A 23,185-nucleotide genomic window follows, 5' to 3' on the forward strand; every position below is an offset into this window, starting at 1 on the left:
TGTGCCCACTGGTGTGACTACTCAAAGTCCTTTGTCAACTTGCCCCAGAACAGGGATTGTCACATCCAAGTCTTCTCTGCACCTGGTTCAGACAGCCTATGTCTCTCCCTGCACCACGTGGAGACCCAGGAAGGGATCCACAGGGGAAAAGTGCAATCCATTTGTGGGGGAGGGGGGATGGCATGAGAAGAGCTACAGCAGACTCGTGGAAAAAAACCTTCATGGGGTAGGTAGGAGAAAGGGGCAGGAAAAGTGATCCAACCAGCTCTTTGTCCCTCTTTCCTGCTGGCTCCAAACCTCCAGACCTCTCGTGAGGAATGGGCAGTGAAGGTACACAGACAAAAAAGGAGCGTTCTCTCAGGCTGGTACCAGGCCCACTTGGGGAAGCTAGGTCCCTCCTGCAATGCGTTTTTATTCTCCAGTTGCCACAGCACTTCCTGTAATTGATGGCTAGGTTTTAATTAAACATTGATTAGCCACTAATTAGTCTAATGATCGGTCTTGGGGAGGAGGTAAGGTTATCAAACATGGGGTGGGGGTGGGGGATCCCTAAAGACTGCAGCTTAGGTGAAAATGGGATTTCAGCCTCCCTCCAGGCCAAATGTTTTCTATGATCCGGGCCATTATTCTCCAGGCTTTCAATGGGAATTTTCCTAATCGGTTTGCGTCTGATGGAGTCCCAGGTGACGGATGCAGGGAAGATTGAATCCGTCGCCTCTCATCAGGTCCCAGGCTCTTACCGCAGCTAAAGAGTCTCCTTCCACTTAGAGAGCTTTTCCTCTCTGTCCCCCTGAAGAAGCCAGCCCAGGCGCTCTGTGGAGAGGTGGGGAGTGTAAGACCTCGTTAAGGACTTCTGAGAAGCAAAGATAGTGAGTGGGTGTGATGTCCTCCCCCACATGGACACTTGCGACCCCCCCTCAACCCCCGTGCCCAGGTTACCTCTTTCCCATCACTCTCCTGCTCCATCATACCTCCAGAGCTCTGGGTCTGTCTAGAATCGACAAGTCTCTCAGATACACGGCACCTCCTAGCCCTCCAACTGTAGGAAACACTCCTCCGGGTACATCTCCAGCCTGAGGCCCATGAGACAGTGATTATGCCCATTTCCCAAGCGTCTTTGTCAGTCTGGAATCACACAGAACAGGGTAACATTCCTTAAAGCCTTGCCTTGCTGCTGAGTGAAAACTGGGGAGACACAGACAAGAAAGATGGACCCTAAGAAGGCTGGGGGCTTGGGAAGGTGAGGAGGTCCTGAACCTGAACCCCAGAAGAGCACACCTGAAAAGTCAGAACATGACCTCTGAGGGTTCTCACACTGCCAGAAATGCTGCTGCCTGAGTGGACAAAGCATGGAAAAGGCTTGAACTCATGCTTTTTCCGCTTATAATTTTAGCAAAATATATACAGCGCAAAATCTTACCTTCTTTGTATGCATGCATATATGTGTCAGTGTGGGTACATGTATGCATGTCTGTGGGGGGGGGGGGTACATGTATGTGTTTCTGTGGGGGGTATGTATGTGTGTGTCTGTGTGGCTACATGTATGTGTGTATGTGTGTGGAGGTACATGTATGTGTGTGTGTGTGTATGTGTGTGTGTGTGTAGGTTTATGTATATATGCCTGTATGTGGGAGTACATGTATGTGTGTCTATAGGGGGGTACATGTATGTGTGTCTGTGTGTGGGGTACATGTAGTGTGTCTGTGGGGGGTATATGTATGTGTGTGTGTGTAGGTATTTGTATGTATGTCTGTATGTGGTAGTACATGTATGTGTGTCTGTAGGGGGTACATGTATGTGTGTCTGTGTGGGGAGGTACATGTATGTGTGTCTGTGGGGGGGTACATGTAGTGTGTCTGTGTGGAGGGTTCAGGTGTATGTGTCTGTGGGGGAGTACATGTAGTGTGTCTGTGGAGGGTACATGTAGTGTGTTTGTGTGGGGGACAATGTATGTGTGTCTGTGTATATGCATGTGTGCGTACACACATGCATATGTATGTGAGTATGTGTGTGTATGTCAGTTTGGCACAAGCAAGACAAGCTTACATCCTAACCCATGTCACTGTTCTGAAGTACACACTAAGCACATACTAGGCCATGTGCTGTTTGGCGTTTATCAAGTGGACACAACCCTGTCGTATCTGGAAAGATGAAACCTCAGTTGAGAAAATGTCTCCATTAGATTAGCCTGGGGGCATTTTCTCAAGTAACAACTGATGGAAGAGGGCCCAGCCCAGTGTGGTAGTACCCGTGTGCCGGTAGTCCTGGGTAGTGTAAGTAATCAGACTGAGAATGTCATAGCCATATTAGTTAACTGAAACCAGGCATCAATGCAGAGAGAAGCCTCAAAGCTTAGATAAACTCTCATGCCTACTATGACAAAGCTGGCATGACTGACATCACAGCCAGACACAGTCACACATTCTGACTTCCCAGCAACAGCTCTGCACAGCCTGCCAGGTCATGACAGTGGGCCTTCCTCGAGAACCCCTGGACATCAAAAGCCGGTGGTGAAGGAAGGGATAAAATAGCCTGCAGTCCTGGGGTGGAGGCTCAGTTGATAAAGGGCTTGCCTAATGTGCAGGAAGCCCTGGGTTCCATCCCTAGGGATGTGTTAACTCCGGATGGTGTCACTCCTGAGGTCCTGGCACTCCAGAGGTGGAAATAGAATCAGGAGTGAAGGCTATGCTCAGCTATATAATGACTTCGAGGCCAGTCCAGGCTACAAGACACCTTATCTCAAAAAAGAAAGAGGAAGAAGAAACAACAACTTGAGGCCTTGGAAAGCCAGAGGCATCCCAGCAGATGACAGAGGTCCCAAGACGCCCAGCCTAGTCAGAGACTGAAGGAATGTGAGGCGGTTTACAGTAACAGGCTCACCTGTGCCATGTGTGTGGGCTAGGAAGGACACTCAAGCAGAGCAGACAGCTACAGCAAAGGCACAAAGTCAAGGAACCACGTGCCTGGGAGAGAGACAAGAGGGACCCACACCCACAGGCCATTCTGGATCAGTACAAGATTCTTGGCCTACCAGGACTGCCAACAGCTAGTTGTAAGCAGAAGATACTTGGGCAGGTTCCCATCCTAAATATGTCACCTTAGCAGCAGGAAGTGTGACCTGGAGGGAAGTGTTGGAAACCAGGATAGGAGGCACTGTGCTGTCTTACAGGTGGTATCTAGGCCCAGGCAAGATGGGGAGCACGTAAGCGTGAAAAACTAACTACAGACCCAGGCTACAGAGGACACCTGAAGGAAAGAGCAGAAGACATGCAAAGAGACCTCACTTCAGTATGTCAACATGCTTGCCCCTCTATAGAGCCTGAGCATGGAGGAGCACTTGAGCTTGAAGGAGTATCTGAGCCTGGTGGAGCACCTGAGGCTAGTGGAGTATCTGAGCAGGGAAGAGCACCTAAGACTGGTAGAGTATCTGAGCAGAGAGGAACACCTGAGCTTGGTGAAGCACCTGAATCTGGTGGAGCACCTTGGCAGGGAAGAACACCTGAGGTTGGTGGAGTATCTGAGGAGCAAGGAGCACCTGCACCTGGTAGAGCACCTGAGCTTGGTGGAGCACAGCAGCCAGAAGGCACATCTCTGGCCCAGGAGCTGTAACTGTACATCCAGCACTTGCTAGCACAGGCTGCCCCTGCCTCCTCTCAGTCCACTCTCTCTTCTGCTGACCCAGGGAAGGCCTCCAGACAGCTCTCAGGTCATCCCACTCCCAGAAGATGCTCTGCCTCCTGTCTGTCACAAGCTGGCATTTGATAACATGCTGCCTGAACTCCACCAGCCAGCCCCACAGCCCTTGCCTGCAAGGTTCATATCCAGGCATGTAAACGATGCCACCTGCCTGCTTAGGTGCCTGTTCCACCCATCCTGGTGCCCTGCTTCAGCTGGGCTCAGCTTGGGGCAGTTCTCTATGCCTCTCCCTAGATGAAGATATTCCAAGAAGGCTGAGTGCTATAAAGCCTTGAGATCCAAAATGGGGGCTACAGAAGGCAATGAGGAAGGCTGGCCCATCACAGTACCAGAGCTGCCTCCAGATCCCAGAAGGTGGAAACAGGGCTGACCTGCCCTTCACCAGGAAGCCTGGGAGAGACCACAGGCTATCTCAAGGCTCTGCCTGCTTGCAGATGAGAGTGAGCACTAGGGTGGAGGGAGGGTGTCCCTTAACTTCTGAACTCAGTGTTGTGCCTGCCTACTTATTCCAAGCATATCAGGTGCAGAAATCAGAGCCAGCCCTGGCCAGAGAGTGAAGCTTGTAGCACTGGGTGGGGCATGACAACAGAAAGTTCCAGGTGCTGTGGGTTGCAGAACCTTGAGGGAGGCTCTCAGCTACCTGCAGTAGATGGATCCCCAGAGGGAGTGAGGAGCTGACAGGAGATTCTAAAGGATGCACAGGATGTCAATCATAGGATAAGCAGGTCCCACCCCACCTAGAGGTCCTGGACCAAGAAGGCTCAGAGCAAGGATCAGACGGTGACAGGACACAGCATGGAAGCCTAGTGTGGCCACACCAGAGTTCACTTAGTCACTTGACAAACATGTCTTACTGCCAGAGCCTGAGCATGAGGTGCAGAGACTCTGTGCTGAGCGGTGGAGGAGCAGGAGGGAGGCCGTGTGTTGTGAATACACACACTGCAGACTAAAGCCACATTGCAGAGCACAGCAGGAACCACTACCCAGGAGTGCAATGATCTTCTCATGTCCCCCGTCACTCCTCAGCACCTGCTTTTGGAGTTCTTCCACACCGGGGCTCCGTTTCTTGTTACCCACCCCAGGCACAACTCCCCAGCCTGTGGGCAGCCATACCAGACTGATCACGGTGCGCAGCTCCTAAGGGCAGCTTGGAGGGAGTTAGTGGGGTGAGGTCCCCAGGAGGTGGCTGTCCCCCAACCTCCACACAGACTGGGTGGTAACCTCCCCACGACATCAGCTTCCTGCTCCATGGACCCTGCAGCAGCAACACCTGCCTGGCTCGAATTTAAGCGTAAATCACATCAACCAGAATGCACTTGGGGATCTTGCGTTCACTCTCAGCTGCCATTCACGGTTCCAGAAGGCGGTGCTGGAGGTGACTACCCCCAACCAGGTGCCATTACTGCACATGGAACATTCCCAGGCGGTTCCTGAGACACATACGTGCTAGCAAAGACTAGCTTCAGGACTATGAGCAAGGAGAGAACCAAGCAGGTAAGAGCAACCCAGAACTGGCTGAGAGCATGCGCCCAGCCACTGGCCTGCCACAGATCATGCTTGCCCCGCCCAGCTGCACCGCTGCTGTCTGTGAAGGTATGGGAGACACACACATACGACATATGTACACAGCATACACACACATACACACAGCACACATATATAGCACATGCACACAAAACACACATACACCTATGTAACATATAAACATAATACACATACATAATGCATGTACACAGCACACACATACATATATACATTCACATACTATACACACATACCATACATACATTCACTCACATACACAATACACACACAGCACACACTTACAGACGCATACACACACCATCATCTGGCTGCAGCTACTGAACCACGTTAGCGGCAGGCAGAGTGGAGATCTTTCCTGAGCAGTCATGATTTCCTACAAAGCCACCTTCCCTGGCACTCCTGGCCCTTCCCTGTGCACACAGGCCCAGCACTGAAGTTCCTGCACGCTGATGTGTTTTGGGAGGCGAAGCAGGGGTCCTCCCAGCAGGGAGGAAAGAAGAAGAAAAGTGGTTTTGTCTCTGAGCTTTCACCACAAGCTCCATCTGCCCCACCCCCATGGTGTTCGCCTGCCACAGGAGGGAGCAGAGTGGGATCCCAGAGGCAGAGAGCATCCGCAACCACAGCTCCCTTCTTCCAGTCAGTCCTAAAGTGGACCCCTTGGGGATAAAATGCCCATAAATGCCGATTTCTCCCAGGCAGGACAGCTGCACAGGCCCCCTCAGGGTCTGGAAAATACAAGTGTGTGGTGGCATCCACAGAGTGACCTGTGGAGGGTGCTGCCAGGTGCACACACATCCAGGTAGAGAATAAGCCTGAGTCACAGGTGAGCCTAAAGTCCACCAGGCATAGCCATGAGTGGGAGATGCCACGGCCCTGGGCAAGCCTGGGCAAGCAAAGGAGGCTGCCCATCAGCTCCCCAGTCCCATCTGCCCCAGGCCCTGCTGTGTCCTTGGGGTGAAGATGCAATAGTACCGCTAACAACATAGGGTCAGAGGTCACCTCAAACACCTGCAAGTGTCCACAGGTGGCCCGAGGGTGAGAGACACCTGAACACTGGAGCCTGAGCAGCGACCACGTGTGCTGACACCTCCACACAGAGGAGCACAGCCTGGGAGCGTAGGTCTGCCGCCCAGCACCCAGCCTCTTACAATCCCAGCTCCAGGGATGCCTCTGGACACCACTGTCACTTGGACTCATGCAGCAGGACACACACACACACACATGCAGACATACAGACATACAAAACACAGACACACACATATACACTCACACACATGCATACTCACACATACACACATTCATACACACATATACACACATACACATTCACACAAAGACACATGCACACTCACACAGACATACACTCACACATACACACATTCACACACGTACACACAGACACATGCAGATACACTCTCACACAGACGTGCACACATAAAGACACACACACTAATGCATAGTTCAAAACAAAATACTTTTTAATTTATTTTTATGTGCATTTGGTGTTTTGCCTGAATAGATGTCTGGGTGAGGGTGTCAGATCCCTGGAACGGGAGCTACGGACAGTTATGAGCTGCCGTGTGGGTGCTGGGAATTGAACCGAGTCCTCTGGAAGAGCTGCTACTGCTCTTAACCACTGAGCCATCTCTCCAGCTCCCAAGATAAAAAAAATTATAATAGTTATTTTTGTTGTGTGAATGAAATATGTGTATGTGGGGGAGAGGGCACATGTTCCTCAGTACAAATACGCAGGTCAAAGGATAACTTCAGAGAGTTCGTACTTTCCTTTCACAGTTAGGATCCAATGCCGGAATCGAATTCAAGACCGGTAGGCTTGTGCCGCAGGCACTTTTACCAGTAAGCCATCTTGCCAGTTCCAACGCACCTATGTCAGATCCTACTTAAATACATCTCCCCACTAGTGTCTACTAGAATTGTGTTACACAGATCTTTCATTAGGATGAAAATGAGCTGCACGCGGGTGGGAGAAAGGAGTCCCAGAGGCCTGGAAGGCCAATAGGCAGATCCTCGTAGACAGGTGTCTGCAGGAGCATGCGCAGTGTGCCACACTAGCAGCATCCCGCAGGAGCATGCGCAGTGTGCCACGCTGTCTAACTCCTTGGATACCTGAAACCATGGGTCAGTCCTGATTTTGTCTCTAGGGGAGGTAGCACCTGCACTGACATGCTGCCTCTAGCACCACAGAGAAGTGTGGTGAGGAGGGGGAGGGACCTCTGTGGGCAAAGAAAGATAATCCAAGCTCCCCGCAGAGACAACCTCATGTTCCCCACAGAGAGCCCCAGACACAAATCCCATGAGCACACCTCCTCCCTCCTTGGGATGAGCCATCAGATTCTTGACCAGTCACTGAGTGGACAGTAGCTCACAATGGGCAGCTCTGGTCAGCTCCCATGGCCAGACTTTCCTCCCACCCACTCCCGTGGAGTTTGGCAAATTCATAACCTGAAAGCTCCCAGAAGTCTCTGCCTGGCAGTCATAGGTGGCCCACGCGGGCTGGGTTGAGTTCTTATTTTGCTTTAATCCTCAGGTGATACTGAAAGGAAGGCCTGGGTCTGAAAGAAACCACCCCCTGCTGCTCCTTGAAATAGAGCATGCCCTTGTCTGATGGCTGGGGCCTGGCAAGGGCTTAGCTTGCAGGCTCTGTAGAGACTACCACGTTCCTGAACGTTCTGGGATTTTATGTGGTGACAGCCACGTTCACATCACATCCCTGCACCCACAGAAACCACAAATGCCACAGCTGAGAGGAGGGGTCTGCACGGCTTGGGCAGGCTGCACAGAAGGCCTTCCTTGAGGCCCCAACAGATGGGAGCTGGATCTTGTCGCCAGGGCCATACAGAAGGGTCTGAAGAGTCTTCTCAGAGGCTGCCACCTCCTCAGGCTGCTGTGCAGGGCTGGCTGGCAGCTAGTAAGTCCTAATTAACACGTTGAGAGGAAGCTCTGTTTCTATTGGCTGTTCTTGTTGGGCTCCTCTTTGCTCCTGGTTTATTGTTCCTATTGCAGCTCCTCCATGCCTCGCTTCCCAGTGGATGATCAGTGCCATTTACCTCAGGCCAGGCCTCCCGCCTCAGGCTTGTGTACCCTTTAGTTGGTTCATGCTCCCCAACACTTATGTCAACTCTGTAGGCTGAGCCCCACGGATTCCACATCTGCCCCCATCCTCCAGAGGGTTGCCAATTCAGATTCAGGCCTTCTTGGTCCCCCCAGAGGCCCAGGGGTCCCTCAGTGTGTCTGTGGAGAGGATCCTGAGCCCAGGTGCCCAGGGGCTGAGCAAGAATGAGAGACTACAAGAGCCAAGAGCATCCCAGTCCTGCCGGCACAAAGCGGGGTGAAAAAGTGCTTTGTGTGGTAACAGCACCCATGGCTTACGAGGCAAGGCTGGTTGGCGTTCCTGGGACGTAGGGAAACCTTTAAAATATGCAGCTTAGCTGGGAAGAAATGAGGTCCCTGGGGGCAGCCTCACTCAGGGTCGGTTTTATGTATGGCCCTGACAGCCTAAGTGTATTCTCCATAAGTCAGCCAGTTACCCCACATACCTTGGCGTGGGTTCTGCCATGGGCTACAGGCGGTTCTGTGACACAGGCTCTGGCCTTCCAGCCGCCCGCTCAGGCAGCCTGAGCTCAGAGCGGAAGGAGCCGCCAGCACAGGGCCAGGCTGGTGCTGGAGTCAGGCCTCCAGGTCCTTGGGGCTGGTTTTGCTGATCTCCATGTCTATTCCTCTGTTGCAGCCTGGGCAGGAACAGAGGGAGAGGAGAGAAACAAGAAGTCCCACTCTGGGAGTCACCGAGCGTTGCCCTCTCCTGCTGGGGTTTGCAGGGGCTTCATTTTCCCAACACTCCAGCACACTCAGTAACTGCCGTGTGATGACTGATGACATACCAAATGTAAATTCTCCTGTGTGACCCACAGCCCCTCATGTGCACATATGTGCATGCATGCACAAGCACACACACACACATGCATGCATGCACACACACCAAACACACATACCACATACACACAATGCACATACTCACACATACACACACACACACCACATATACACATGCAGACCTCACACACAAATATACCTCACAGACAGACACATACCACACATCATACACACCACACACACATGCACAGACAACAACTCACACATATACCCACACAGAGACACATACACAGTACACAAACCACACACATACTCACACACAGACACACACAGCATACATACACATAACATGAACAGACACTGCACACACACACATACCTCACACACAGACATATACCACACATACACATAGCACACACACACACTGACACACACCACATACACATATATGCACAGACACCACATACATACACACATACCTCACACACAGACATATACCACACATATATACAGCACACATACACATCACACACCACATACACACATACATGCACAGACACCACATACAACACTACACACACAGCACACCACACATACACACACACACACACACACCCCTGAGGGGACCAGGGCTTCCTTCTGGTGCACATTCCCAAAGCCCTCCCTCTACCTCAGTTCAGGATACTCTCAGTCTGGCCCCATGATAGAGGCCCAGCCTAGCAGAGCCAGCGCTTCTCGAGGATGGCACTCCTGTCAGGCCAAGGCATCTAATGTCGTGCCCAAGGCTGCCTCCTCCGTCCAGGCCCTTGTCCCAGGCCTAATGGGGGTGGGACCCGACCCTGTCTATGACGGTACAAATGAGACATGGGGCTGAGCAAGGCTCTGCAGAGCCGGCCACAGACACAGAGAAGAGGCCCGGGGTGCTGGGTGGCCGCTGGCAGGAGGATGACTCCAGTAAGGGAGGCTGCCCCGGGCAGGCGTCAGCTGGGTCCTGGCCGACTTGAGCTGGCAATGGTCCAGCTGAAATGGGCTATTTTAAATCCTCCCAGCAAAGCCTCTCAGGCCAACACACCATCAGCATTCATTTGCCTAACTCGGAGAGGTGGGGGGAATACCGAGAGGCGAGAATGAACCTGGAAATGGTTGCTCCCCCTGCAAGAGGTTGTGTGCGGGCGGGCACACCGCCAGCCAGCGTCTGCGAATTGGACCTCTTCCCTGGCCCTAAATTTAGCCAGCTGGAAATCCTTTTTCAAGTACATCCTATTCAACCTATTGAAATCTAGACCTGCCTGTGGCAGAGGAGGGGCCGCCCGCCTTTGTGAAGCCAGGGCGCACCTGGGCAGGCCACAGACCTCCTGGACGGCGGCCGCCCGGTTCTGGCTGCCAACCCCCAAGAAAATCAGCTCAGCAAGTGGAGGTGGAGGGTGGGCTGGCATTCAAGGCCACCGTCCCCAAGCTGAGGGGACATGCTGAGGTGACTGCCACAGCAGCTTCTTTAGAGAAAGCAGGAAATTAAAAGACAGCAGCAAACACAAAATGCCGCGGCAGGAAAATAAGACGTCTCCCAGGCTTTCCGTCTGGTGCAAACGCCCAGCCCATGGGAGCTGCACCAGGGACATGGAAAGACAAGCCAGCAGGTCACTTCTGAGCCCCGTGCACATCTACCCTTGGCTCTGTGACCGGAGCTCTTCACAAGGAGACCCTAGGTCTCCATTTCACCACCTGCAAGTTAGGAGCTGACGCCCATACCTGCCATACCCTGGCCATAGCATGGACAAAAGGAGGGGTCTGTCCAAGAGCTCAGGTGATTCTGACACGTGACAACAATATTCAGTCTCCCCCCTGGATGGGCTGTCACCCAGACCATGAAGGACAAGGGAGCTGGGGAGAAATGCCCCTTTCATGTTTGGTGACCCTGGTGCAAACCCCTGCAAGGGGCTGTGGGAACTCAGGTATTAACTACCTTACGATCTCTTTGAGAAGTGAGGCAGATAGCGGGAAGACACTAAAGTGAACCCCACAGCCATAGCAGGGGGGACAAAAGGTATACAGGAGCCAGCATGCAAGAGCGAGCAGACAGCCCAGCCCAGCTGGGGACAGCTCATAACCTGTCACCAGCATACTCCACAGGAGTCCCATGATGGTGACAGACCAGAGTCTGAAACTGGACCTTTTGAGGAGGCTGGGGTTGGGCACTAGGCCAGGACCCAGGTTCCGAAGATGGCAGCTGAGATGACATACCCTTGTTCCTCTGGCCTACCCCTTTCTGGGTCACAATTCCTTTCCTTCTGTTTTATTTTAGGGGGTATCAAACACAGGCCCAGTGGGATGGCTCAGCCAGCAGGTACAGGCACTTGCCACCAAACCTGATAGCCTGAATTCAATCCCACATCCCGGATGGTGGAAGGAGAGAACTGACTCCCACAGTTGTTCTCTGACATACTTCACATGCATGACATAACACACACACACACTAGCATACTTAAATAAAACATAGACTTGTCAGCCCCATAGACCATACCCCTCTTTCTTCTGGTGTCCAGAGCTCTCCCCTGGGCCAGAGGCCACATACTCCTGGTTTTTATCTCACCAAGGTCACAAGTCAACAGCCAAGCTGTAGACCCAGTTACTCCTCCTCTGAGGGTCCCTCCTTTGCTTTCCCCTGGCCCTTCCTGGGCCCCCTTACTGCTGACCTCTAACATCAGGTAGCCCAAGCTTCCAGGGAACTTGCAAAGCTGCCCTCTGCTCCAAGCCTGGAGGGTAAGCAGAGTCTCCAGGAAGGAGCTGCCTTTGAACTCACACTGATCCTAGGAAGTTTCTCCCACCAGATCCTGGGTGAGACATTGCAGAGAGTCCAAGGGGAGACAGGTAGAAGGAGCTGAAACTGTGCCAAGGAACCTTCCATGCAGTGGGAAAGGTGGGCTGCTCATAGCTGACTTGGGGGTGGGGGAGGACACCAGGGCCTTGGAAGAAGTCACCAGTTTCATTTCTGGAGCCCATGTGTGGAAGGACCTGACACACACCGGTGTGTCCAGCCTTGGTAAGAGCACAGAGGTCCGACTCCACTCGGCCTTTTGGTCCCAGCGCACAGAACCAAGCTCTGTTTCTGCCACATTGTCATCCTAGAAGCAAGTTCCCGACACTTCTTCATCCCACCCTTCTGACACTGCATGTAAGACCGCAGGCTATCAGGAGTGACAGAAAGGCCTTCTGGGAAGATTTTATACCCTTAGGAAGAACCTAGTGGTGACCTGGACCCTGGAGAAGGACTCGGACTGCCCTGAACTGCTGGGTGAACCTTCTGGTGTAGAAATGGCTACCATCCTTATCAGGTCAGCAAGGTTGCTTGTGAGAGCCCATCAGGAACGGGTCTGTAGGCTGGTGATGTTCTCTGAGAGAAGGGGAGGGTGGGGAAGATCAATGGACCCTCCCCCGAGAGTCCAGCCACTCCTCTCAGCTGTCTGTAAGTAATTATGTGGCTATAGATCTCCAGAAGCCTATCATAACCGAGAGCCTTCCACGTGGCCATGGGGAAGCTGTCATCCATGCTGGGTGAAGACTTTCCAGTGCTGCTTTGGGGTCACCCATACGCTGTGACTAACACCTCACATGTGTGCTCTGTGAGCCCAGTGAGCTCACTCCTTCCTGGTGGAGCCATGGGCACTGTTTATGTCTCCCCAGGGAAAGGATTCTCACAACACCTCTGTAATAGATCATGGATGGTAGGTCCCCTCTCCCCACAGCTTCCTCTCTTCCTGTTTCCTTCTATCTCAGGGTTCACAGCAGACAGGCTCTCCCACACCAGACAGGAGCTCTGTGTGTGTGTGTGTGTGTGTGTGTGTGTGTGTGTGTGTGTGTGCGCATGGCACACATGTGCAGGTTCACAGGTGACATGTCCTGCCACCCCAATCCCACCAGGAGTGGGAGCACATGCCCAGTCCTGGGTGACACGCAGCAAACCTCCCGAACTCGTGGCCTCAAGCACCATCACTGCCACAGGTCCCAGGAAAATGACCGGCTGGTTTCTGAGCAAATGCTTTTGGGTGGTGGGCCTGCATGGATCCTCTGCCCACACAGACACTCACCATCAGTCTGGCTGTGTTGCTGTCTGTGAATAGCTAGGCGCACTCACACGCCATGCTTGTGGAAACACACATGCACATAGGTGACAGGAAGCTACAGGACCCAAGTTTCCACAAATTGTGAAGAGTCGGAGATTTAAAAAACAAAGTTTGTAACCTCATTTATTTTATGTGTGTGCATTTGGGGACGTGTGTGCCGCAGTACACATGTGGAAGCCAGAGGACAACTTGAGAGAGTCTATTCTCTCCTCCCACCATGTGGGGTCCTGGGGAATGAACTCGGGTAACCAGGCTTGGCAGCAAGCACCCTCCTCTGCTGAGCCCACTCACTGGCCCAAATCTGCAAGTCTTGAAGCTTTATCTCAGGTACCTCTGCCTTCTCTACTAAGGCCTGATCACACAGAATACTCAGAGTCTAGCCTCTAGGATCTGTAGTTGCAGATATAGATAGGTCTGGAAGCCCCACCCACAGCCACACCTATGTGGTCCCACTCCCAGAGGCCAGCGGAGTGGGGGTGGGGGGAGCAGTGAGGATAAGAAGAGAAGCAGAGAAGCTCTCTGGTTTCCATGACAACAGCAAGACTGGGTTGCTATGAGCTGCCCTGTGCTCTGTGCTCGGTGCTAGTGTGGGGGAATGCAATCCTGGCATGCAGGGTCTACCCACATGGGCCTGAGGCTCTGTCAAGCTTCCTGCTCTCAGGGTCTGCCATTGCCTGAGCAGGTGTGAGGCTCTGCACCATGTACGCCTATGCACACCTGTGCACACCTATATGTCTGTGCTTGCTTGTGTGTATCTACATGTGCCCCTGTGTGCCTCTGTTCCTGTGTGAACCTATGTGCCCCTGTGCGTGTATGTATGTATGTATATATGTATGCATGCATGTGTGTACTGAGTGCCTGTGTGCCTTCAAGCACATGTGTGCACACGTGTGTACCTTTGTGCATATGTTTGCATGTGTTGAGGCTGTGCATGCTCATGTGTACCTTGTACATATCTATGTGACTACATATGTGCCTATGGGGCTTTGTGGGCCTGTGTACTTGTATACATGTACCACATGCCTGTGCATGCATCCCTTTGTGCTTACACTGTGTGCCTGTGCATGTATGCATACTTGTTTGTCTCTGCATGCCTCTGTACCTGTGTGCCTGTACGCATGCCTGTGTATGCATGTGTACCTACATATATAACTGTGTGCCAGAAACGTGTATACACCCGAGTACTTGTATGTGTCTCCATGTGTGCATTTGTTTGGGTGGATATAAAAAGTGAAGACATGCATGTATGTGTTCAAGCTAGGGAGAGACACTCCCAGAAGCTGCTTGTGGAGTTGGAGGACTGCTGGAGCAGGGCAGCAGGTTAAAGAGCCCACAAAGCATAGATACATTCCTTCTCCACACTCGAGGATCTGGAGTGGGAGGAGGTGCCAAGAGTGTTGAGGGTAGAGACCTTATGCAGCCCAAGGATGGCACCAGCCAAAATCAGGAACTCCAGCCACCACTCCTGCCCACCTGTCCCCTAATGCATCTCTGAGGACCAGAGGCGACCTCTTGGGGGTCAGGGGTGTGTGGTTCCCCCCAGAGGAAAGCAGGAACCAATAGAGTGAGGTGGAGCCTGCTTTCCAGGCCTGACCCTGACCATCGACCTGACCAAGCACTATGTTGAGGCCTCACTAGGCCTTGGGGCCATTCAGCATCCAGGACATAATGGAGCCACCTAGACCGGGCTCAGTAGCTTCCCAAGATGGGTCCTGTAACCGGTTTCTTCACATGAGCCTGTGTTCACACGGTGTGATAAATTGTCATCAGCTCCCCCCACAGCCCGCCAGCCAGCCCTTCTCCAGGCACAGAAGCAAGGTATGCATGCACCGGATACCCATGCACACCCATGCACATGCATGATACCCATGCACACCTAAGCACACGCATGACAACATGCACTGGACCCTAAGAAGCACATGTGATGTCCCCCGGTCCTGGGCACTCCTAGCCATTTTCCACTTTTCCTGTCTCTGCCTGCTCTGGGAGATCCCAGTAATTTTATGCAGGCACCAGGCCCAGGGCAGTGTCCCCACCAGAATTTTAAGCTCATTGGCTCTGCATCACCTGAGAGACTTACAGTGACGGCTGAGAGAGTCTATGCAGGCTCTCACTGTACTCCATATATCTCAAAAATGCACCTTTGTTCCCTCTGAGTCTGTGAGTGAAGGATAAAACAGAGTCCCGTCCCACTGCCCTAGGTCTCAAAACCAAACTCCTGTCCCTTTAGCTGCTCCACCTGGCTCTATAGGACTAGCAACAAGCCATGTGATGGTTGAGAAGGCTCACCTGCTGCAAACGAGCAGGAGAAAGCCACCTTCGGGGATTCAGAGGGCACTCACTGAGACTGACTCATCCATACCTACTGTAGCCAGGGAAGCAACTTCCTGCCCCATTCGTCATCCTGTTAATGTCACAAAGAAGGGCTTCCAACAGCTTAACTACTCCCTGCCTGGTCTGGTCCCTCTGGGCCAGACTGTGACACAAGGCACATAAGAGGGGCAGTAGGGTAGGTCTTTGCAAATGCTGGTCATTCAGCCACAGAGAACCCATGTCCTGGGATAGCAGGACCCTCCATGGCTGCTTGTAATTTTCCAGATCAAGGATGTATCCAGTAACTCCAGTAGCTTCCTGCCTTGCCCTGAACCCCGGAACACTGTCTGAGGGGCCACATCAGTCCAGCCCCATCCCCTAAACAAAGATCTGGAACGTACCAAGAAGCCATGATGTTCGTTCCTGTGTGGAATCTGACTTTGGTCTCAGTTGGCTCAAAGCAAACAAAAGAGTCTATGAGCAGCCGTGCAGCTTCGAAGCTGGGGAAACTTCTGCTTAAACACACAAGGACATCTCAAGGGTAACCAGTGTAGGCCAAGGGTGTTGAGCTAGAGTCTCATTCTGTAACCCTGGAACTCAATATGTAGCTCAGGCTTGCCTCAAACTCACGGCAGTCCTCCTGCCTCAGCCTCTTGAGTGCTGGGATAACAGTTACGAGCCACCACACCTGGATCAGGTCTCCACTTGTTTGCTGGCTGCTGTCAGGGGCCACTGTAGGCTCCTAGTGGCCTCATTGGGTCCTCACCATGGGCATCCCTCAGGCCAGTGGCAAGGTCTCCCCGTGTTTGGCTACCATAGAACTGTATCTGTAAAGCTGGTTCTGACGAGAGACATGCAGTCAGCTCTCAAAAGCTAGGACTCAGCCGGAAATGGTGACCCCTCTGTAATCACAGCATGTCGGAGGCTGAGGCAGGAGGATTGCTGTGAATTTGAGGTCAGCTTAGGCTGAAGGCCAAGCCAGCCTAGAGGCTACATGAGACATTGTCTCACAGAATAGGGGGTTGCTGGGGTTGGGGAGGGGATGGAGAGAGAAAGGAGAGGAAGGGAGAGAGGTGGGAAGAAAGGGGTCACAAAAGCTGCAGGAGCTGAAGCCTGGCCTGTGGATAACCCACAGCCTTCTGAGACCCCAAGAGGACGTAATGGACAGATGGTCAGGAGGCCTCACAGCTCGCTACATGCCCGCAGACCTGAGCTCTTGCTTGCATTATTTACCTTCTAGTTAGAGAAAGAGGAAAAATGTAAGAGGTGCGCTCACATGACTATTGAGACCCAGAAGTCACAGCACCAGCTCTCTGCAAATGGACCAGGAGAAGCATGCTGTGACCCAGTGTCACCTTGTCAAGGGCCTGAGAGGGGTCCCAGCCACACTGAGCTTCAGGAGAGACAAGAACCCAAGTCACCCTTTCTCTGCTTTCTGTCCTGTGCAGAGCCCTGGCAGGTGGGACAGCGCACGCCCACATGGCAGCCATCTGCTTCCCAAGCTGCAGACCCAAAGTAGGTCCCCTCCAGGGACAAGGGCAGACACAGGCACCCCACAGCCTCATCAGGTTGATTGGGCCTCCCGCCTCCCCTCTCTGTCCAGTCTCTGAGCCGCAGGCTATGCAGAAGTCCAGGCTCACTCCACGCTGGATCTGGGAGGGCACCATGAAGAGGAAGGGGGAAAAAAACACTCTGGGACCAGCCAGGCTGGAGGCTGGGCCGGCACACAAGGCCTGTGCCAAGCCTGCAGCCGTCAAAGTTATTCACGTCTGCATCTGTGGGTGGAAGGCGGTTTCTAGAGGCCCCATTCAAAGTGGACCTGATCCTTTTCTCTTCCAGAAAGACCTGCATGGCTCCGGCTGTCATGGCCAGGCCCTCCCTACAGATGACAACAGAGCTCCCAGCTCCCAGACACACCACCTTCATCCAACGAGGAAGGATAGCAGTGCCCAAGGCTCTCGGTCACCATCCCAATGACCATGGGAGCCCTCTGTGGTGGCGCAGCTTGCCTTGTGGAAGTTCTAACCTCTGCAGCTCAGAACATGCCCTAATTTGGGAACAGGGATTTTACAGATGTAATCTCGAAGGATGAGCCTTTTGGGGTAGGGTGGGTCCAGGACGACAGTGCCCTTATAAGAGAAAACAACCTCAGACAAGAAGGCCAGGGTGGGTGGAGCAGAGACTGTGGTGATCCAGCCTCAAGCAGAGAGAGCAGCACCAAGGATGGCCAGCAGCTGCAGACACTGAACCAGGCAGGCAGATCCTCCCTGAGGCGTGAGCAGGAGCATAGCCTGCCACACCCCAAGTACAGAACTGGGCCTCTGGACTAGTAGCAAGTGCTTTCCTGCAGCCGCAGCCCTCGGTGAGAGGTTCATGTCGCTTCTCCCACGTAGCTAATAAAAGCAACTTAAGGAGGAGATTTACTTAATCTTCTGGCCTACGGGACAGTGCATCATGGCGGTAGGAACATGGGGCAGCTGGTCCTATTGCATCGGCCAGGAAGCAGAGGGTGGTGCAGGCTGGTCTCAATGTCTGGGAGCCCAGCCTGTGGGATGGCGCCACCCACGTTCAGGATGGGTCCTCCCCACTCAATTAAACCTCTCTGGAAACAATTACCTAAGCATACCCAGGTCTGTGTTTCCATGGTGATTGTAAATCCCTATCAAGTTGACGGCAAAGATTAACCATTACAAGGTGCGTTGGTTGCTATGGCCAACCCAGACCCTCACAGGCCTCTCCTGAGGCCCAGGACCATCAGGCATGATCAAAGAACAGTACACTCCCCTGAAAGCCCCAGGAGCTGGGCAGGGTCCTGAGCAGAGCAGAACAGGTTAGATCCCCGCTGGAGCTGGGGAGGGGAATGCGGTGTTCGGAAGCTGCTTGTGGGGTGCTCCCTCCCATAGTCAAGAGATAATCTCAAAGTTGGGGCCCTCCTCCCCAGAGGAGTGCCAGATCCATCGCACTGGATGTCATCAAATGTGTCCAAGGGAAAGGTGGCCGGGATGGGGACCTCAAAGAGGGAAGCAGCAGTGCAGGGTTCTTCCTGCACCTCCTCGCTCTCCTCACCTGTCTCCCTCCTCCCTCCTCCCCCCTCCCCCTCCCCCTCCCTCCTCCCTCCTCCCCCCTCCCTCCTCCCTCCTCCCTCCTCCCCCCTCCCCCCTCCTCCTCCTCCTCCCTCCTCCCTCCTCCCCCCTCCCTCCTCCTTCCTCCCCCCTCCCTCCTCCCTCCTCCCCCCTCCCTCACAGCCATCCTGTCATCATCATGGGTAGGGAAGAGGAAAAGAATGATGGCATCAAAGGAACCTGTCCCTCAAGCCCCCCAATGTTTCACACACCTCCCCTCACCCATCCTCCAAGTGGCAGGAAATGACACCACCCCAAGGCAGTGCACCATGTCCCCAAAGTCTCTGGATAATCCCCATTTCCCAAACTATTTCCTCAAAAGGCTTAAATCAGATGCTGTCTCCTCACAGATGGGCATGGCAGATGAGGTGGGAAGGAAAGGTGTCTTTCTATGACAGTAGTTCTCAGGCTATAGGTCGAGACTCCAATACAGATATTTACATTTCTATTCGTAACAGTAGCAAAAGTACAGCCACGAGGTAGCAATGAAAATACATTTATGGTTGGGGGTCACAACAATAAGAGGGACTTATGAAAGGGTTGCAGCAAAAGGAAGCCATGGGGGTAAGGTAGGGTGGACATCTGGAAAGGGTATGGAAACTTTTCTCATTCTTACCAGGGTCTCCGCAGTTTGCCTCTGAGTGGGAAGCTTTGGAAATGTCGCTTCCACCATCCACCGCTAAAGGGGGCCTGCTCACTCCTGGCCCCAGCATCCCATGTCTAGGTCCTCCAGCCTGCTAGGCTGTCCACGGGAGGCTGCACACACTGGCAGCATCTGGCCCCCACAGGCTCACACGTACTGTATTATTTAACACCCAACCTTTCAGCTTGCATGTGGTACACAATTTATGTTCCCAACCAAGGGACAATAACCGAAGGGATATTTGCAAAAAGCCACGTTAGGTAAATATTTCATGCTCGCTAATGTAATGGCAGGCATGGTGGAGGGGTGGGGGAACAGGAGGGGAGGAAAGTGCACGCCAAGGGGTGGTGGTGACAAGGGTCCCTGTGATCCAGGAAAAGAGCGTCCTGGTCCTGAGTGAAGGCCACAGCCCTCCTCAGGCCAGAGACATATAACCCATCCCACCCCCATTCTCAAGGGGCTCTGGGAGCTGACATGGTTTCTGGGGTTAGAACCCTGATGATGTCAACACTTTAAAAAAGCAAAGTCCCTCCCCAGTCCTATGGGGATTCCTGAAGCAGGATCCCCAGGCCATCAGTGAGAATCTGCAAGCTCCACTCCAGACCAGGGATTGCACACACCCCTGACCTGTGTTGACGAAGCACTCCCAAGGCATTTTGCCCTAGGCTGTGGCCACAAGCTCCAGTGCCTTTCCCAGCTGCATCCTGTGACTGAGGAAGCCACTGGCCAGTTATCTTAATTTCCAGGTGTTTGATAAATTACATAGCAACCTAGTCACACAGGGAGTCACCCACCTTGCATTGTAAGTAGGGTGAGGAGAAAGAACCCCCACCTGCCTCCTGCTACCCTGGGCCAGCTCACCTTCCCCCACCCATTCCAGTCCCACTCCCACATTGCCCTACCTGCACGGAACCCCAGGCAGTTATGTAGGGTAGAGGGTGAGTAGGCCTGAGGCAGGTAGATCAGCCGCTATTGGTGTATTTCAGAGGCTGGGAGTCCCTACCCCAAACCACAGCAGAAAAGATGGGGGGAAAGGACCTGGGTACGGTCACCCAGGACTATGGTGAATCTCCAACCTTAGGACCCTCCGAGACCCACCTAAGTACTAACGTCTAAGGCTCAGTGGGGCTTGAAGCAGAGTTTTGGAGGGGAGTGGAAGGACCACAGCTGGAGACAGAAGGAACATGAGAGACAACACTCAGCCTCCACTCACCTTCTGCGGCACCTGTCCTTGGCCCACCACGGCTTTCCAGAGAAATGAGGAGAACTCAGGATGGTAAAAGGCAGACAGGACAAGCTGCTGTCTGCAGGAGGCAGGGTCAGGGACCAACCCAATGGGGAGCCTTGCCTTTTCAGGGTTACCTCCAGCAGGAAGCATCTTTCTGGCTTGTCTCCACTCAGCTCCATGACAGGAGCACAGAGGGGAGCAGGTCTTTCCCTGGAATTGTGGGTCTCCTCACAGATAAGCCACACGTCTTCCTGGACCTGGTCAGAATGGAAAGTCTGCATATAAGGTCCAGTGTGGAGGGTGGTGGGGAGCCCTGAAATGCCGGCCCTCCCACCAGACAGGCTCCCTCTACCTTCTGTACTGGAAGAACAGGGTCTGGCCTGATCCAAGAGAAGTCCCACCCCTGTCCCTTATAAGATGGAGACGGAGATGGTGGACCCCTGAGAGAGGAGACTGGAGTCAGGAAGGAAGAGGAAGGGACAGTAGAAGGGAAAGACTTGTGTAGAGCACGGGGGACGGGGGGGAGGTGGCCTGAGGAAGGGTGGCACGTTCTGTGTCCCTCCCAAATCCGTTCTGTAAGCATATCCACACATAAGCATTAAGACATGTGGTCTGGCAGGGAAACTGAGTCATGAAGGTTCTTCCTCTGCTTGGGATTAAGACCATCATTAAAGAGCCCTGGGCGTGGCTCCGTGTCTGTGGGCACTTGTTGCTCTTGCAGAAGATTCAAATTCAGTTCCCAGTACCCACATGGGGCTGCTCACAACCACCTGTAACTCCAAGTCTAGAGGACTTTAAAACACACACACACACACACACACACACACACACACACACACACACCAGCTTCATGCAGAGATAACTACCTGTGAGAACAAGAGTTGCCATCTTGCACGCTGAGACATCCCCAGGCTTGGGAACTACCAGCACCTTGGTCAAGGACTCCCTGGCCCAGGACCACAGAAGACAAACACCTGTTCCAAGCTGGCCCATGCCAGCTGGTCTGTCACCACCATTCAAATGAGCCAGACACAGGCATGTAGAGGGCGCTACAGAGGACGGAAGAGAAGAAGGACACCTGTGACCCAGGATTAGACCATGCATATTAGACACCATTGGGTGTAACAAGGAGACAGTTGATCAAGATACGCCCTAACATGGATCAATGGCAGCAGAGCCATTAGCCCTGAAAATGAGATGGAAAGGAAGGGCCTGATGGGCAATCAATACCTGGTTAACCAGGACGGACAGCGAAGGGCTCCGCAGAGGACAGCAGGGGTCAGCCGCTGACGTCTCAACTAAGGATGCGGCCCAGCCTTTGTGTGCATACTCCAGCACAGGTTTTGCTGCCCCAGCAAACTGCAGGCTTGACAAAGGCTCAAGGGTCCCCGGTCACTGATGCCTTCCTGCAGTGGATTTCCCAGAAGAGCTGACCAGCAGGACTCTGCCAAACAAGTACAATGTAGGTGGCCGCAGTACCCTGAAGAGCCTTTGACATCTGCTGGTACCAATCTAGGGAACATATGGAAAGATGTGAGACAGACACATCAGAGGACACGCTGGACTGTCTGGAGCCACTGCCCGAGATGAGAACAGAGTGGTCAAGCAAGGATGAGCCAATCGCAGCTTCTCTCCAGGCCCAGTGTCCCAAGAGAGAGACGTGCAAAACCTTTCAGAGGGTCCCTTTCCGGGAAGGGAGCCCCCACTGCACCAACATGAATGGTGTGTGCCCCACTTTGCCACGCCTGCAGGTTTATGGACAACTGCAGCTGTGTGGTCTCAGACAGGATGCCTAGCCTCTCTGCTCTCTTGGAGCCCATGAACATGAAGCAAAAAAGTTACAGACGTGAAACTCTGTAACTCTCAGGGTTTCCCACAGCCTGAGAGGATGCAACAAATGACTATTTCTGTTCACCTGATGTGCCTCAGTATGTGTGTGTGTGTGTGTGTGTGTGTGTGTGTGTGTGCCTGTGTGTGTGCGTGTACATGTGCTTGCATGTGCAAGTGTGCGTGCTTTATGCAGGTGAATGTGTGTACACGCATGTATGTACATTTGTGCTTCTGTTGTACATACATATTTGTGTGTTTGCATGTATATGTCTGCAGGCTTGTATGTGCAAATGTGTGTGTGTCCCCCTGGAGGCTTGCAAGCTTACACACGTGTGTGTGCTTCTGCATGTGTGTGTGTGCTGGATAGTTTTCTGTCACCTTGACACAAGCTAGAGCCATCTGCAAGGAGGGAACCTCCATTGAGAAGATGCCTCTGTAAGCTCCAGCTGTGGGATGTTTTCTTAATTGGTGACTGATGTGGGAAAGCCCAGATAAAGCTGGTGGTCTGGGGTTCTATAAGAAAGCAGGCTGAACAAACTGTAAGGAACATGGCCTCTGCCTCAGCTCCTGCCTCCAGGTTCCTGCCCTGCTTGATTTTCTTTAGTAATGGACTATGATGTGGAAGTGTGAGACCAATAAACCCTTTCTTCCCCAACTTGTTTGGTCCTGGTATGTCATCACAGCAATAGTAACCCTAACTAGGACAGAGTATACCTGTGTGCACATACATTTGTGCACATGCACAGCTTTCAAAAATCAGAGCCTCTGGCTTCAGGGGAAAGCCTCCTGCAGAAGC

The 23,185-nt window shown here is 53.0% G+C and overlaps 1 long non-coding RNA gene across 4 annotated transcripts in view; it reads right to left on the reverse strand.

Moving 5' to 3' along the window:
* Window positions 1-348: 348 nt before the first annotated feature.
* The window catches only part of Gm35710, a 35,883-nt gene continuing 13,046 nt past the window's right edge, over window positions 349-23,185 (reverse strand). Inside the window, exons 1-6 of one of the 4 annotated variants that reach the window (XR_880342.2) lie at window positions 21,790-22,692; window positions 21,426-21,608; window positions 19,305-20,816; window positions 972-1,125; window positions 741-813; window positions 349-437 (exon numbers count right to left, since the gene is read on the reverse strand). This is a non-coding gene — a long non-coding RNA (predicted gene, 35710). Of the gene's footprint in view, window positions 814-971; window positions 1,126-19,304; window positions 21,000-21,425; window positions 21,609-21,789; window positions 22,693-23,185 lie in introns of those variants that run through there. The other 3 variants (XR_880341.2, XR_389216.3, XR_001780388.1) reach the window with 3 other exon arrangements.

Source organism: Mus musculus, chromosome 11 (genome assembly GCF_000001635.26).
Source record: "Mus musculus strain C57BL/6J chromosome 11, GRCm38.p6 C57BL/6J".
NCBI classification, from domain to species: Eukaryota; Metazoa; Chordata; class Mammalia; order Rodentia; family Muridae; genus Mus; species Mus musculus.